Source organism: Megascapheus bottae, chromosome 12 (genome assembly GCF_031878675.1).
Source record: "Megascapheus bottae isolate mThoBot1 chromosome 12, mThoBot2.hap1, whole genome shotgun sequence".
Classification (NCBI taxonomy): domain Eukaryota; kingdom Metazoa; phylum Chordata; class Mammalia; order Rodentia; family Geomyidae; genus Megascapheus; species Megascapheus bottae.
Window position 1 is genome coordinate 53,690,332 of NC_143520.1, and position 18,919 is coordinate 53,709,250.

Below are 18,919 nucleotides of genomic sequence, written 5' to 3' on the forward strand. Positions count from 1 at the left end.
ATGGCACAGTCCCCTGACTCTGACTCTAAATATAATTTAGGCCAGACCAGCTCACCATTAAACTATGCCTCCTGTCTCATTTCTCTTGGCTCCCCTCTGGTGTCCCGCTTCAGCTCTCCATTGGGGTTGATCTGGTTTGTTGATATTGTTTTTCTGCTCTTTCTTTCCTCTCCTGCTCTCATGCCTCAGTTTTCTGACTACATTAAGTATATTTGAGGAGCTGCAGGTCTTTGTGACAAGAGTCCATCTGCAGTCACCAGCTTTCCAATGAAGACTTCTGATTCTGACGTTAGGAGTATGAGTCTAAATAACTCCTTACAGTCATCCTGGTGCCTCTTGCTGAGGAGATCAGGTCTGGCTGCTGCCATCTTGACCACAGGGTGGATAATAGGGTTTGGCATCTTGTCTTCATGGTAGGAGAAAGTGAAGTCCCTGCCTCCCAGGTAATGGGCATGCCTGAATCTCTGGAAGCCTGGGTGGGCACCTGTCAATGCAATGACTGGAACAGGGAGTTTTCCTGTGACCTTGCTCCCTGACTTGACCCTATTTAGGTCCAGACCAGGGTCCCATGCCACATGTTTCCATGTTCCTGTCCTGTCTCCTGGCTCCCCATGGCATCCCAGCAATTTGTTGGAGATGAATTGGTTTGTTGGTATTGTTTTTGTTCTATCTTTCCTCTCTGGCATTCATGGCACAGTTTCCTACCAATGTTAAGTGTATTTGCTGACTTTGCTGACTGCTGGTCTTTGAGATGGGCCTTTTTTTTTTTTGTCAGTCCTGGGCTTGAGCTCAGGGCCTGAGCACTGTCCTTGGACTTTCTCAAGGCTAGAGCTCTACCACTTGAGCCTCAGAAACATTTTTGGCTTTTTTTTTCTTCTATGTATGTGGTACAGAGGAATCGAACCTGGGTCTTCATGCATGCTAGGCAAGCACTCTACCACTTAGGCCAAACTCCCAGCCCTGAGATGGGCCTTTTAATAATATTCAACCTCTCAAAATGTGTCTTCTTTGTTTCTCAGGAATGAGTTACCTGACAATAGAAATACCAAAGATATTACCTTTGAAATTTCAACTTATTTTAATCTGATTTATATGATAGATTTCTTATAACAGAAGAAGTAATGCTATTGCTTACTAGATTCTTTATAGATATTTGAATGGGTTGAAACTCAGTCTTATCTCACATGTAGAAATGTAACAATCAATTTCCCTGTCTACTATAACTAATGGAAGGTAATAAATTTTTTAAAAATTTGTCAGTGTTGTGGCCGGAAGTTTGGCCTAGTGGTAGAGTGCTTGCCTAGCATGCAGGAAGACCCAGGTTCGATTCCTCAATACCACATACATAGAAAAAAAAAGCTGGAAATGGTGCTGAGGCTCAAGTGGTAGAGCTCTAGCCTTGAGAAAGTACAAGGACAGTGCTCAGGCCCTAAGCTCAAGGCCAGGACTGGCAGAAAAAAAAAATTGTCAATGTTTTGTTCATCTCAAGCAAGTTTCAATAAAGCTTTGGTGAACAATCATGAGAACAAATGGCCTTCTGTCTACAAATTAAATGAAGAATGAACTAACAAATAAGTGGAAAGCTCTTGCTCTTTGGTACATAGACGAATTGAGGAATTTCCATGGCAATCCCATTCCCTGGAACTATTAAGGTCACGGTGAGTTCTGGGGGTTTCTTTGATCTATCTACCAAAAATGAAAAAATGAAAGCAGATTCTTCCTCTTCCTCTCTCTCTTTTCTTTTTTCCAGTCCTGGGATTAAACTAAGTGCATGGGCACTGTCCCTGAGCTTCTTTTGCTCATGGCCTACACTCTTCCACTTGAGCCACAGCACCATTTCTGGCTTTTTCTGTGTATGTGATACTGAGGAATCAATCTCAGGGCTTCATGCTTGCTAGGCAAGCACTCTACCACTAGGCCACCCTCCCAGCCAAAAGCAGAATCCTATTCACAGAATGATTGAATATCTGTTTATTAAGAGTAATTGTTTTCTTTACACATTGACATTGAACTCATCTAAAGATGTCTCTCATTTTCACTCCAGGAAATATAATCCTGAAGAATAATTCACTTTTCTATCATTTTTAATTATTGTTATTCATTTCAATGAGTGATGTCTTATACAGAAATCCAAACAAGTGTCACTTGGAGAGATAAGTTGGTGTACTTGTGTGGCAGCCTCACCCTTTACCAAGAAATCATTTAGTATAAGAATTTACAAATTAAAAAAAAGAAAGTATATAGAGCCAATAAGTCAAGCTAATTTTCTTGGCTGGTAATGCACAGTGGGAAATTGTTATAAAGTCACTCTCTCTTTTGATTAAAACTTGAATGTTGGGGAAAGCAAGGTTGAACAGCTCAGGTAGAGGGCTAAATTTAGGAATCTTCACTAGGAGGGTTGCTTTGTGTCTCTAAAGCCATCTTTCAGATTCAAATGAGTCCAAGCAGTTTAACAGCCTTAGAAGTGAGAATTACAGGGCATTAGATCTGCCTTCTTTTGCAGAGACATCAGGTTATTCTCACTTGGATGGCATACTAAGCTGGTTTGCAATTAGAGAAGGCTTCACCAGCTAAGCCTTTTTGCAATTCATTTGCTGCATGAATTTCCTTCTAGCCTCATTCTGATACCTCTTGGCTTCAATTTGCTACTCAAAGAGTCTGCAGGATGACAAACAAGTATAGAAAGTGTCATGAAAAGTGACCACATAAAGGACACGAAATGATAAAAAAGATTAAAACAGAGCTTATTATTACAATGATAACAAATATAAACATGAAAGAGAGAAATAGAGATTGACAGACATTTGTGACAAAATCTTGGGGAGACAAAGAAAATGGCTTATATAAACCAAGAGGAACAGAAACCAGAATGTGATTGATGCCAGCTGTGTGCATGATTTTTAGATAATTTTCTGAAATTATTGATACTACACCATGTTCCTGATGCTTAATGAACCATTTGTTTGCTTTCTTCAAATTTGTCTCATTGTCAGTATTTAATAGCATATGGAGGCGACATACTACAGCAGATGAGGTGATTCTGTAATTGCCTGAGCTGACAGAATGAACCACAAGTGAAGAAAGTGGCATTTTAAAAGTCAAGCTTTTATTTTCTCCTTATTTAACTTTTAATTGGAAGCATTTGGCTTTTATTTACCCTAAAATGTAATGATTTTGCCAGAAAGTGATCTATCTCTTTAATGTCAAAAATGACTCTCTTTCTGCAAAAGAGAAAGCAGGAAATATTGGATCTTGGAACATTCATTTATTTATGAGATTCAATTTGCTCTGTTAAAGTGTGCCTATATTCCTTCTCCACTCCTAGCCATTTACATAAAATTCAAATGTCCCCGCTAATTATATTTGTTAAATCTTCCTTAAGCAGAAAGTCTGAAACTGTTTTCAGGGCTTTAAATTAGAGAACAAAAATGACCAATATTATGTCTTCAAAAACAGAGGAATTCTTGTATTTAAAGCAGTGATTGATAAGAAAAAAAGACTATGAAGAAGAATTAGGCCTTGTCTATTAGGTAGATAGGTATTTAAAAAATGGTGAGCATGTCATATACAAACAATATATGGCTATCATGGCACATCTTGATCTGATAATGCCTGGTATCCACTCAAATACTTTTTCCCACAATGCCCTGGATTGCCACCTAACTCTTCTCATAATGCCCCAATATCTTACTCAACCAATGAAACAGTCAAGATAGTACATACAGAAGCCATGAACCAATCTTCACATAGCCTAGAAGGGAGATATAAAAGAAGCTTTGCTACTGTAATAACTATTCTTTCAGGATACTCTACTGGATCCTGAGTTTTGGGGTCATTTTCCATGAAGAGTCTGTATCCCCTGCTTTCCTTCTTCTTTTCAAAAAACTATTTTCTGCCTACTTACAAATCTTTTTTTTGTCTACTTTTAAATCTTTAATCAGTAGAGAAAATGAATTCATTGCCCTGAATGGTATCAGCACTACTCTGGTATTATCTATTCAATCTTGGATTAGGACCCTGCTGATTAGAATTCTTCTCAGAAAGTTCATGCTGCAAGTGAAGATTTGCACCCGTGAGGACTGAAGAATTCCGCACCTGTCATCTTACAGAATTATCTCCTGCTTTTGTTCTGGACTTTTCTATAAATTGTAACACCTACGTAAGGAAGGTAGCATGGGAAGGACAATTTCCGGTATCCAATTTTCAGGCTAAAACTAAATAAATTAATTTTTCTATTTGTCCACCAAGTATTTATTTTAATCTTAATGTAGATGAGTATTTGGACTCAGAGCCATGCTTTATGGTTGGAATCTCTGTTAGTGATCCTGTGAATCATTTTGTTAGCCCAGAGTCAGTCTTGGCATCAAAAAAGTTTCTGTACTTTATCATGCACTTTTTCTTCACATAAGCAGGAATATCTTAGTTTCACAGGCTTCCTATGATTTGAACATTTGTCCCTTTCAAAATTCATGTTAAAATGCACTTACTATTATGATGGCTAGAATGGGCCTTTGAGAGGTATAGAGGTCACCAGTGCTCTGCTGTGAAGAACAGATCGATGCTATGATCACAGGAGTCCATTTACCCCTTCTGCTCTTTCCCTTGTCTTCCTTTTGACCTTCTGCCCTCCACCATGAGATGACACAGTCAGGCACTTACCAGAAGTTAGCCCTTTGATCTTAAACTTCCCAAGCTCTAGAACTATGATCCAATAAACTTCTGTTCATTATAAATTACTCAACCTCTCTGATTCTATAAGACAGTATAAAACTGGCTGTTACCATTTTCAGTTTGTAAGTCCTTATGTGCCTTGCTCAAAGACATAGTATGACACTGTGAGGCAGGACTGGATATTCTGGCCTAGAATATTGTGCACTCTTCATTACTGTCCTAGAATGGGACCTCAACTACCAGGACCTGGGAAACAAGACTGCTTTAAAACTTATCCTCTGGTAGCTTCTGAGCACCATTACCTTAATTCTAAATGTCATAACTTTGCCACCTTCAGCTCTAATTTGAAATAGGTGGAGTTAGAATTGACCTGCCCTCCATGACTTGGACATGAGGACCACATCAATGTCACAGATATAGAGGTTGAGGTCACCAAGTTATCTATTTCTTCATAAGACAAATGAAATCTAAAGAAGAAGAATGATTATCCAAACCCCACAGAGAGTTAAAGGTAGCAACAAGCCTCCAGGTGCTTCAAATATGTCTCTTATGTTTAAATAATAATACTTTTATCAAAATTTTTTATTATTTGTTTGTGTTGCATGAAAGTGAAGAGCTTCCAAATTTGTGTGTATGTGTGAGAGAGAGACAGAGAGATTAAAAAAAGAGAATTTTGATTGGGAATGAAATTATAACCTCACTTAACACCTTTAATTTACATGGCTATATTACTACAGCAAGCAAGAACCATATGTATGCAAAGAGAGTTAAAGTTGAGAGGTTAATTTAAGAAAACCTTGAAGGATTGCAAATTCAAAATTATCCCTGAATGTTGGCACTTGAGTTTAAATATGGATGATTACCTGAAGAGCTTTAAAGGAATCCAATCTGCTTTGTTTTTGCCATTTGGGAAAAGCAAGCAAAAGCTTATAAATAAAAATTTACAGCCATTCAGCACAACAAAGAACTCTGTCCAGTTGTCTGTGTAGGGACCAACATGTTATAAAATGTGGACAGAATAGATTGACTTTCCAAGGAGAACCATGAAACGAACCTTGAAAGTATTGAAAATTTGATTTCTTCTTCCCAAGCCTGAATATAGGTATGAATATAGGTGTGTCTCCCTTCCTCTTCCTCTCACCTTTTCCCTACTTCCCCTTCCTATTTCCTCTTTCCTTTTTTGCTCCTTCTACTGGTTTTTCTGTCCCATGCACTTTACCTGGTGATAGGCAGCTCAACTACCTGCAGTGCCGGTACCAGCCTGTTAAGTCAAGGGAACTGGACCAGAACTCAATCTGTGGACACACTACCTCAAGAGCTGTTATTGTTGTTTTCAAATAAGAATTTTAAAAGTGATGTGGATAGCAAGATATAAGTTGAAAGACACCAAGATGAAATATTGAGTTTAAGCATCATGATAACAAGAAATGCATATTTGATCTTTGTCCCTTGTTTCTAAGCCCTTTGGTGACAGTGATGAGAGGAGCATTTCTGTTATTTATAATGAGCCTCTTTTAACCTCATCTAGTTAGCCCTAATGAGCTGACATTCAATGGAGTCTTCCCACACAATCTGTTGCAGTTGATTCCCTGATGGAATGCATGACTAGGGGACAGTTAGCTTGAGCTTCACCTACTCATCGGTATAGAAGAGGAGAGAGGGTGGGGTTGAAGTTCAATCAGCAATGATCAATGGTGCAATGAATGACACCTGAAGCTTCAGAAATATCTCAATCCTGGGGTCAGTTGCTTCACACTGGTGCAGCTGTGGAAGGGTTAAGAGAGGGGGTTAAGCTCTTGGAGAGGGCATGGAAGCCCCACCTAGTGCCTTACCCTGGAAGATCTTGCCTTGTGCATCATAGCCTCTGACTGTCCTTCTATATGAGGTAAATAAATGGTTGTTCAATTTCTAGGTGTTAAGAGCTCTTTTACTAAATCATTGAAGCAGAGGGAAGGATTCCCCTCCTTGATTGACATTCAATTACTGGTGGGAGGGGGTGGTGCCTGACTTTAAGCCAGCACCTGCCACGAGGTCTTGTAGTACTCAAGCATTAATTTTGTAGACTGGGCCTACTTAAGCATTGATTTGAACTCTATAACAACCAGGTAGTGAAAAAAGATTGAAGAACTGGTTATATGAGAGAATATTCTACATATCTGACATCAGAAATGCTTACCATGAAATAGTTAATAGCCATGTTATAAGAAAAACCCTCAGGAAAAGAAATATCTCCAAACATTGTGATAAACTGATTCCATAGGAAGAGAAAGTCTGTAGTGTTTTGTGAAATTAAAATTAAGTAAGTCTAGGGCCGGGACTTTGGCCTAGTGGTAGAGTGTTTGCCTAGCATGCACAAAGACCTGGGTTTGATTTCTCGGTACCACATACATAGAAAAAAGCTGGAAGTGGTACTGAGGCTCAAGTGGTAGAGCTCTAGCCTTGAGAAAGTCCAAGGACAGTGCTCAGGCCCTGAGCCCAAGCCCAAAACTGGCAAAAAAAAATTAAGTAAGTCTATAAAGGCATATTTTATAGTGGTAAAGCAAAATTCCATTTATTATGATCTGATCATCTTCGTAAAATTAAATCTTTCCCTGTCTATTTCTGTCTTTCCCTATTTCTGTTTTTCCTCTGTGTATGTATCTGTCTCTTATATTATATGAAGAAAAACTGTATTAGTCACTTATCCAGAAAAATATTCAGTGGTGTTTAGATTTAGAATACCCTCTAAAACTCTTACGCTAAATATATTGTCCCCATACAGTGCTGTTTGCACTGTGGGGGTTATTTGCAGGTGATTGAGCCTGCAGAGTTCTGACCTCATCATTACAACAATCAATTGATTGATTTACAGCTTAGTAGCAATTATAAGATAATGGAAACTTTAGGAGGTTAGGCTTATTTGGAGGAAGTAAGTTACTGTGAGTATGCCCTCTCTCTCTCTCTCTCCACTCTCTTCTTTGCCAGATGACTCAACTCTAAGCCAAAATAAATATTTTTCTTTACATTGATATTCTCTCCTGACGCCACAGCAATGAATTTCAACTAAAACAAGTAATAAGTATGAATGTACAAATTTCTAGGTAGAAAGAGTGACATGGTAAGAAAATGTTAATAGCAGGATGTAATTAAACAAGCAAACAAAACATACATTCTCTACCCCTCTGAGGAATGATAAGAGGATGGCCTATTCTAGTGGAAGGTAATATTTGAAATGCACCTTGAAAAGTTTATGTCATTTTGACAGTTCTAATACATCAGTATGAGGAAATGACCTGGATGAGAAAGTGCTCTGGGAAATGGTGAATACTTTGAATTTCTTTGGATTTGAATTCTTGGGAGAATCTCTATCATAACAGCATAGGATTGATAAATGATTGTCAAGGCAATTTTAAGCTATGTGGTAGAAGTTTGTATAAACTCCAAGAGCTTTGTAATAAGTTCTTTAAATAATGGCAATGTGTGAATATTATATATGTGTACATATACATATATATTATATGAAGATATATGTATGAAGATATAAAGTGTATATGTATCTATACATATATTTATGTTATATTCATATGTATATGTGTATGCATATATGATACAAAGAGATATATCTATATATATTATATATCCCTCATTCTATTGTATATGTATGTATAATATATATTACAAATATATGTACACATCGAAAGCAATAGCTTGAATTAAAAATGCTTTTTTCAATGCTTGTGGGATGAAAGAGTTTAAGATAAAGAAAGCGATGAATTACTAAGAGGTGAACAAATAAGAAGAACCTAAAGAAAAGGCACCACAGTGCAGAGATAAAAAAGAAGGAAATATAGTAAGAACTTAGAGGAATAACTCAATATTTGCACATTTTCTTTAAAGCTTCTCTCCTTCCCTTTTTATTGCAAAAGCAAAACGAGTAGAAATCAGAAGTCACAGGACTTAAGTATGCCTCTAGATTGCAAGTCACACACTGTGCAACCTTTGGGAGGAGGAAGAGGAATTGACAAGTAAGAAATCTTGATTTGAAGGATTTTCTGGAACATTTAAAAGAATTTATTTATTTTCCACATGGATGGAATTTAATTAGAAGCCTTTGTCACATGGATGACTGAAAGTTAACAAAGCCAATGATATGATAAGACATCCTAGGAATTAGTAACAAGAGGAAGTCACAACTGGGCCCGATGTTGCTTGGAAAGTTTTCTTCCTTTTTCCCAGAGGGCAGAAGAGGCCAACAAAAGCAGGTGAGATGTAGATAACAAAGATGGCACAGGAAACAGAGAGGGGAGAAGAAAGGAGAAATGCACGGACACACTGACATTTTCTTTTTTTAATATAATTTATTGTAATTAATAAAAGGGTTAAATTATATTTGCCAGATAGAAGGTGCATTATTTCACAAGCATTGCTACCCTTTCTCAAGTTTTTGTCTCCGTTTCCCTCCCCAACCCCCTCCCCTCATCTTGTTTTCCCCCCTTCACTATCCTATTTCAAATAAACATATATACACTGACATTTTCTTCTTTCAGCATTCAATCTTCTCTCATAGAAGCTTAGGGTACACTCTACAGACTACTCTGTAGAGTTTGTGGACAGGTCTTTAACCACCAGAATAAATAAAATTAAATATTTCTTACTGATGGATTGTTAAACAAGTTGCAATTACAAGAAAGGGTGCAAAAGTGAATGCAACTGGATTTTCAGATTAAAAAGTATCAAAATCATGAATTTTGATGCAGAAAATAAGACATGATTTTTAAAAAACAATTTACTGGAAATGCTTCCTCTTGAGCAGAAGAGTATATGTCCTGCATATATTTCAGTCAAATGTTATTAGATTGAAAGTGTGCCACATGACAGATAAAAATGAAGTTTTAATGTGCTATTTTACTTGAGAATAATCACAATAACAATACTTGTCTGTATATTATAAATTGATGTAGAGAAAGGGATGAGAAACATATCAAATAATCTTGTTACTCAAACAAAAGGTACAAATTTTATGTATTTCTATAAAAGTTAAATTTTATTTAAAAATTTTGAGTGAGTTAAGTGAAGACTAAAGGAAAAAAAGGTGTGTGGTATATTTGTTGAAATTCCCAGGAGTTAAAGTTTTTATAAAATCATTCTATTGCAATTATAAACCCAATATTTCCAATATGATTATAAATAATAGCTTGTAGCACTGCTGTTAGCATCATTTCAACCATATCATCAGCCAGTAAGTAATAAAGATAAAATTCCTTGAAAGATATGGTCTCCTTGATACATAGACATTAGATCCAAACAGCACAAGAGCAACGACTCAATACTCAGGGACCCAAGGATATGGACATGGTCTTGAAGATATAACTACATAGAAATAAAAATCTATGATGGGATATATACTCTATACACATAATGTTATATTAAATAGATTTATACGTTTCTATGAGATTCAGTTTAATTTTTTTGCCAGTCCTGGGCTTGAACTGAGGGCCAGAGAACTGTCCTTGGACTTTCTTAAGACTGAATCTCTACCACTTGAGCCTCAGGACCACTTCTGGCTTTTTTTCTATGTATGTGGTACTGAGGAATCGAACCCGAGTCTTTGCGCAGGCTAGGCAAGCACTCTACTACTAGGCCTCCTCAGCTTAATTTTAATTATGTTCTAAAGTCTATGTGCCAGTGGTTGCATATACAGATTCCCTTCTTGAATACTTGTTTGTTAAGCATGACATTTGAAATATGATGTAAAAATCAGTGTTAATAAAATCTCTCAAAAATTTTTGAAAGTAACATTTTGTTTTATTTCAAAAAAGAATGGCATTAAAAAGGTAGCAAAAAGTAAGGATAATTGGGGCCAGGAGTTTAGCCTAATGGTAGAGTCCTTGGCTAGCATGCACGAAGACCGGGGTTCAATTCCTCTGTACCACATACATAGAAAAAAGCTGGAAGTGGTGCTGTGGCTCAAGTGGTAGAGCTCTAGCCTTGAGAAAGTACAAGGGCAGTGCTCAGGTCCTGAGTTCAAGCCCCACAACTGGCAAAAATTTTAAAAAGAACTAAGGAAAATTAGGAACAAGCATGTAAAAACTATTCTACCTATACGATAAACTCCAAGTATAAACATACCATTTCCTTTGTATATATATGTGTACTGGTATTGGAATGTGGACTCAGGTCCTTGAGCTCTCATTAGTTTTCCTTTGCTTACAGCTGGTACTTTATCACTCCAATTCCAGGTTAATGTTGAACTATGATACTCAGATCTCAACCTCCTGATCAGCTAAGATTGTAGGAGTAAATCATTAACTTCAGGCTTCCTTAGCTTATTACTTATATTAATACATAAAACATATTTGCAAGTATCAATGGTGTATCATGTGATATTTTAGCATACCTCTACATTGGGTAATATTTAAAACAGATTAGATTTATTTAATTCCTCAAATATGTACTATTACATAGAGCACTGACTATAAAACCTAGGTACATAAGATCATATAGGATGAGACTGAATGAAAGGAACTCTAGGATATGGAAACAAGAGATTTAACTTCTGTGTTGTTGTTCTAAATGTACTATGTTATTTCTCTTCTCCTTTGTTTCCCTTTGGTTAATTCCATATTGTTGCTGTATCTGACTTTGTTGCCTGCTATATTATATAAATATATATATATATACATATATGCATTTATTTGTTTATTCGAAATAAGAAAGGGAAGGGGGGAAAACAAGATGATTGGGAGGGGATGGAGAAAGGGAAGTAGGAACAAAATTATGAGAAGAGGTATCAATATGTGAGAAGTAGTGCACCTACTACCCGGTGAATGTAACTGTAACCCCTGTATACATTATCCCAACAATAAAAAAAAACCTTTCCTCTGTCTTTTTGAGTCACACATTGCACAACTCTATACTGCTTCAATTTATAGTGTAATAGCACAGCTGAACTTTAGCTGAACCATGGCCTCCACTGCTTAATACTTCCCATCCCTCCCTCCCCCCTTGCTTTTTGGGAGAGCATTAGATAATTGGCATTCTATCCTCCAAATCTGAAATCTGCTTTTCCTTACGTTCAACATGTAGGTGAGATCACATTGCTCATCTATTTTATTTCATTCAACACATTAACCCCCAGTTTCATCCATTCCTTTCAACAAGAAAAAGGAGTCCATTCTTTTTATTCTGAATCATACTCAGTAATGTTTAGCAGCAGATGAATGTTTATCTACTGATGGACATTTTTCTCATTCCCATATCTTGGTGATCTTGCGTAGTGTTGAATGAACATGGAAAACACACCTCTCTCTGACATATTGGTTTGTTTCCTTTGAACATGTTCTAAGAAGAGGGACTGCCTGATCACATGGTAATTTTAGTTTTCCTTTTATGAGGTTTCAGCATGTTATTTTCTACAATAGTTGTACTGACTTTACCCTGTACCAACCTCTGAGTTCTCTGTTGCTGCTGTTTTATCAGCATCTGTTTAATCTTTTCAATATATCCGTTCCTACTAGACTGAGATGAAACATGATCATAGTTTTGATAAGCATCATCCTGATGATTAAGGATGATTAGCCTATTGTAAAGTACTTGTTTGTATGCTTTCTACTGAGAAATGTCCACTTACTTCTACTGCCCATGTTCTCATGTAGAAGAATTTAATTTTTTTTCTAAAGTTCATGGAGGATATAAATTGGTTCTGAACATAAGGTGGATTAATCATATGAGCATTTTACTATCATTTTTCTTGTAGCAGCGTACAAGTTAAATTTACAGAGTTGATGTTATATGCACTATGTTTATCTTGGTGATTAAAGAAGAAAGAAAAAGAGAATATGTCTTCCTATAGATAGCAATTTTTTGAAACTATATTATCATAATTATAGCCTTTGAGAAGTGATAAAACTTGTCCTTCTGAATATTTTATATTTAAATATTGAATCTATTATTGTAAGGAGAATTATAATTGTGTTGTATTTGGTACCTTTAAGGGAAGACTGAAGATAGCATTTAGTGGTACAGTATTTACCTAGCATACACAAGGTCTTGTGTTCAATCTCCACTCCTGAAATGAGTAAAGGAGAAAATTGTGCATTTGAAAATCATAAGCAGGAAAAAAGTTCATGAAGTGGTAACAATAGTTAAAAGCATCCAAGGAAATATAAAGGACACTGTTTTCAAAGAGAGTTTCAAAGAAAAGTATCCATTAAAAAAAACGCAAAACAAGAAATGATCACGCTAAAGGAAAAGTTGGAGCAATAAAATGTTTAAGATAAAAGTTTGACCAAAATAATACAAAAGAAACAAAATAAGATGATAATATACATTAAGAGTTTTAATAAACGTAGCAATCAATTAAAGGCAGGATATTTGGCTTCTTCACAAGCTCAGGTTCTAAGAATTAAGTCATTTGCATGTGAAAGGGTATCAATGTATGGGAATTAATGCACCATCTATCTGACAAATATCATGTAACCCTTCTATTAATTACAATAAAAATATATATAAAAAAGAATTAAGTCTTTTGTAGTTTTTTTCACAGTCAGAGGAAAGTAAATGCAACTAAGTGAGCATCCAAATAAAACATGTCTTACTACAATTCTGAATTTAAAAACAAGACAAATGTGGGTCACACCTGTAATCCTAGCTACTCAAGAGACTGAAATCAGAGGGTCACTATTTGATGCCAGCCTGGGCAAGAATGTCAGTGAGACTCATATCTAAATAACCAGCAAAATCCAGAAATAGAGCTATGACTCAAGTTGTAGAGCGCTAACCTTGGTCAAAAAAGCTCAGAAACAGCACCCAGGCACAGAATTTAAGCCCCATGAATGGCAAAAGAAATAGGATAAAAGAAGAAGCATGCCTAAGCACAATTGTTCAGCAATTCCACATTTAGATATATATAATTGCTTCTTAGCACATATATATACATAAATAGCATTTAAATAATGTTATAACATATTATGATTAATAAAAATAATACATGAGTTATAATGTATGCAATATAATATATAATTATATGACATATAATTATATTTTTTTCATTTTTTTAATTTTTTTATTGTAATTAGTAAAAGGGTTACATGATCTTTGCCAGATAGAAGGTGCATTAATTCACATACATTGATACCCTTTCACATGTCTTGGTACCCGTTTCCCTCCCCCCCACACCCCCCACTCATCTTGGTTTTCCCCCCTTCCCTATCAAATTTCAAATATCCAAATACAAATAAATTCAATATATCAGATAACAAAGTGAGATACTATACCAATATGAGATAACCAAGGGACAGCAAAGGAGATGAGAGACAACATAGTACATTAAGGACAATCATTCATTATATGGCTTTTGTTTCACTATCCTGGAAGTCCTTTCAATTAGCTTCACATTATATGTCCTTATGTATCAAGAATTTGCTCTATTGCAAATCTCTGCTAGTAGAGCCCAAGGTTTCTACTGATTATGACGAATGAGGGAAACCATTGAGCCTAAGTTCCTTTGAGTCTGGCTTACTTCACTTAATATGATTTTTTCTAAGTCTTTCCATTTCCTAACAAATGGGGCGATGTCGTTTTTTCTGACAGCAGCATAGAATTCCATTGTGTACATGTAATTGTGTGAAGTAATAGAGGCAAAAGGTACACGTATGTCGTTACTGTCATAAACAGCTCTCTGTCCAAGAATATGTCACAGGATCTTACTGGCTTCTATTTCCTCCAATTCGAAATCCTGAACTCATTTCCTCTGAAGAAAGCAGGGAGACAGGAAGGCAGGAAAAAAGGAAGGAGAGTAAAACAGTGGGGAGTCAAATTTGGTTGAGAATTATAGTAGAATCAGTAAATATTCTTCATTTTCTTACTACATTTTAATATATACTTTAAATTTTTGACATTAAAAAGACTATCTTTAAGCTTACCTGGAATTCTAAAATCACTTTTAATATCACTAAAACACAACTAGAGGCAACATATACAATGGAGTAGATTTAACATTTCTTTTAGCTCCTCTTAAGGAATTTTCTGAAACCCTAAACACTTTTCTGATACAAATTTGTAATACAGACTTAAAAAAAAAAGAAACAACAACAAAAAGAACAACTTCTGGATCTTTATGGCTTGAGCAGAAAGTCAACATCCAAAATACTATTTCTGAAATATACTACTTTGCAAAAAGCAGCACCATAAATAAAATATATGTTTATGTCACAAAAAATGTGTATGATTGTATTTAAATAAATTGGAAGATACCTCTCTGAAAAGTGACTGCCACATTCACAACCTCTAGAATTGACTATGATTACTGCAAACATGATTGGAATGTGAAGATATAAATCATTTTTATGCCAATCACTTTTTCTGTTACATTTTCAAAACTTGCTATCACGTTTAACATTTAAAATTGGATTGAAGCTTGTATTTGAGCTTCATGTAGTCAATAATGTCACTTATTCACCTTTGTCTACTAAATCCAATTGTTAAGAGTAAGTTAGCAGTGAATTGAGAATAAAATTGTCTTGGTTAATGGTATGTGAAGGAAAAAAGTGCAGAGGCTTATCTGACTCTTCACGGTGTCAGTTACCTAGACGAAGAGCTAATAGGTTACCTTTCAAAACACTGCCAATGGTAGTAGAGGGCTAAGCAAAGGAAACTAGCCTCTGGATACTGCATGAATTAATGACTTTGCTAAGATGTGGTCAGAAACAGACTCTTGGTAGCTGGAATTTCACCTGAGTAAGTAGAGTTCGTATAATAAAATTTAATTATTAATTGTGACCTTGTAGTACAAAAGTAAGTACTGCAAACAAAGAATGAAATAAATTACAGTTTATTTCATTCCAACTCAGGTTCTTAAATAAAAAAAGATTGGCAAAATATTGCCAAGGGTACAAATACTAAATTATGCCATGCAGATACCACATCTTTTAATCAAAAGTGTTAACTTCTGTTAACACTTGTTATTGAACTAAATGTCTCAAACCTGTTAATAAACAGTCTTGTTAGAGTTTTTTTTTTTTTTAAATGGGTCATGGAACTTGTACTCTGGTCCTCGGCGTTGTCCCTGAGCTCAAAGCTACCACCCTACCCATTGAGGCTTAGTCCCACTGCTCTGTTTCTAATAATTAATTGGAGATAAGAGTCTCATGGACTTTAGTGCCCAGGCTGGATTTGAACCTCAATCCTCAGATCTCAGCCTCCTGAGTAGCTTGGACTACTGGTGTGAGCCACTGTGCCTGCCTTCGTTAGAGATTTTGAAAAGCCAAAAATATGGAGTTCAATGATGTTACATCAACTCAGTCATGTGTTATTGGTTTGATTTTGAGCCAACTGTTCAATCTTTTTTTTTTTTTTTTTGCCAGTCCTGTGCTTGAGCTCAGGGCCTGAGCACTATCCTTGGACTTTCTCAAGGCTAAAGCTCTACCACTTGAGCCTCAGCACCACTTCCAGCTTTTTTTTCTTTTTTCTATGTATATGGTACCGAGGAACCAAACCCAGGTCTTCGTGCATGTGAGGCAGGCACTCTACCACTAGGCCAAACTCCCAGCCCAACGGTTCAATCTTTTTATTTCCCCCAAACTCATATTAGAAAATGTACAATTTCCCAAAGGTTTTGCTTCTTCCAGTTTCCAAGTGTTTCTAGAAGATATATGGACTTTTCAATAGGTATTTTTTTCAGAGTTCGTACTGTCATTGCATACTCATAAGGAAAATTCACTATAAACTAGCCAGGGAAATAAGACATATTCATGGAAAAGTGCCATTAGTCTCTTGATGTTTGATTTGGTTCTTCCACAGCTGTCTAAACCTGCTGTACTAAGTCACACTCCACCAAACACTACTTTAGTTGTCGAGACAAAATATAAGGATAACCAACTGTTGAGCCCAATAACAAACTACTAAGTCCTCAGCCATTAAGTAAGCATAACCATGAGTCTTCTCCAGAAAAGAATACAGAAAAAAGGAAGGGAATTCTCAACTCTTTTCTTCCTCATGCCAGTTATACAGATAGGGTCCCCTATCTTAGTGCTGCCACCAACCCGTAGTGTGCAGTGGGATCCTTGTCTCCATTCCCCAAAAGTTTGATACTGTGTACAACGGTACAAAGAAGCTGTGCTTGGGGGAACAGGAAGAATTCTGACATTTTGATTTGAAGGGAAATTAAAGTTTCTAGACACATAAAATTAATTAAAACATTTAAAACAAAGATATCTAAGCAGTTGCAAATATGACCTGATGGTGAGCTAATCATTTATAAGAACTCACATCCAAGTTCGAACTATAAGGAGCTGTGAATCTGAGGTGATAAATGCTAACAGTGTTGGCATTTTTTGCCTCTTAGTTCAAAACACCTACAGAGCAATTGATTAAATAGTTGTCCAAGTCATTTATTTTTGAAAACAATAGCATCAGGGGTTGTTGTTGTTGTTGTTGTTTAACAAGGAGGTTTCCTTTGAGCATGTCAATTTATGGATATAATGAATCCTGGTTACAGTCAATGCTTCTGTCCTTCAACCGCCTCTCTACTTTTCCTTCCCAAATAATTCTTAGTGAATTCCTTTGATCCTTATTCACACAGATGCGGAGGCTGTTATGATCTTGTTCACACCGCTTGTTCCTCTCAGAATGTCAGTCCCCTGTGAACATTAATCCCCACCACACAGTCAGGACATGCTTTAACTTCCTACTATTCACTTTGTTCAATTGCATGTCCATTGTTTGTTATATGGAACCTCATATTTGCATATAGATCATGCTTTAGTCATATTGATTGTATATATATATTTACACCTATGATCCTGTGTATACTATGCATATATTTAATGTCTAACAACTACATATAAAAGAAAATGTGTTCTTCATTTTTCTGAGCCTCATTTGGCTTCATATGATGTTTTCCAGATTCATCCATTTCCCTGCCAATGTCAAAATGTTAATTTTTTATGACTTCTATTGTGGTTATTTATAGTGAGTAAAAACTTATGTCTTATCCATTATTACTTCTCCAGAAGAAACAATGGCCTGGGAAGAAGAAGGCCACTGTTAACAAAAGGTTGATAATTTATCATTAAGGGATTTTTGATATTCTGCAGGACACACATGCTGAATCAGAAACTAGTCAAAAAATTTAGCAGGACTGAAACTGTAAAATCTTAGTATTACCAAAATGAATAGCATTATAAATCAACAACAAAGTTAGTATGAGATACTCAGACATATTTGGATATTAAGACAAAATTTTGAGTATGTAAAGGAAAAATATCATTAAGAGATATTAGAAAATACCTTGAACTTGGGCCAGGACTATGGCCTAGTGGAATAGTGCTTGCCTAGCATGCACAAATGCCTGAGTTCGATTCCCCAATACCATATACACAGAAAAAGCCAGAAGTGGTGCTGTGCCTCAAGCACTGTCCTTGAGCTTTCTCAAGGAAAGCTCAAGGACAGTGCTCAGGCCCTGAGTTCAAGCCCCAGGACTGGCATCAAAAAGAAAAGAAAAAAGAATAGAAAATATCTTGAACTAAAGGGAACTTAAAACACAAATTTAAAAATATATACAGGCAACCAACTAAATACTAACCCAGAGATTTATAACTGAAAACTAGCATTTAAAGAAAAGCAATTTCAAATCAATTGCCTAAGCTGTGAGTATAAGGTACTAGAAAAAACAACTAAATAGAAGAAAACAAATGAAGGCTATAACAAACATCAAAACAGAAATGAGGATTGTAAGCCATAGAGAGAATCAACAAAATCATTATTTATATCAAACAAAAGAATTAACAAATCTTTAGCCACACTAGAGAAGAAAAAAAATATATCGTTGCTGATGCAAGCAAAAAAGAAAATTTAAATTCACATATGAGAAATCAGCTAGTCACTTTGGCAGCACATACACCAAAATTGGCCCAGTACAGAGAAGAGTAGCCCTTGTGCAAAGATAACATGAAAATTTGAAGTGTACCATATCTTTTGTCAAAAAGAAACATTAGAACAAAGCATGCTGTGTTAATAAATTGCCTCATTCATAAAATCAATAATCAGGAGATTTCTCAGTGATTAATGAAACGTCTCAGAAATAAGTCAGAAATAAGACCTCACTAGCATCCTACCAAAGTTTAATGAAGCAATACTATAAATTCAAAAATTCTTCACTAGGTCACATAGCAGGAAATATCAATTCTCATCGTTTTTTGTAATTCACTCAAAATGCTGTGCAGCTAAACATCAATTGTAAAGTAGTTTTCTCCACTCAGCAAAATAGATA

General features: G+C 35.9%; 1 pseudogene; it reads left to right on the top strand.

Annotated features, from left to right (window-relative positions):
• Positions 1 to 18,528: 18,528 nt before the first annotated feature.
• Positions 18,529 to 18,625, top strand: LOC150056543 (U6 spliceosomal RNA; annotated as a pseudogene).
• Positions 18,626 to 18,919: the final 294 nt, after the last annotated feature.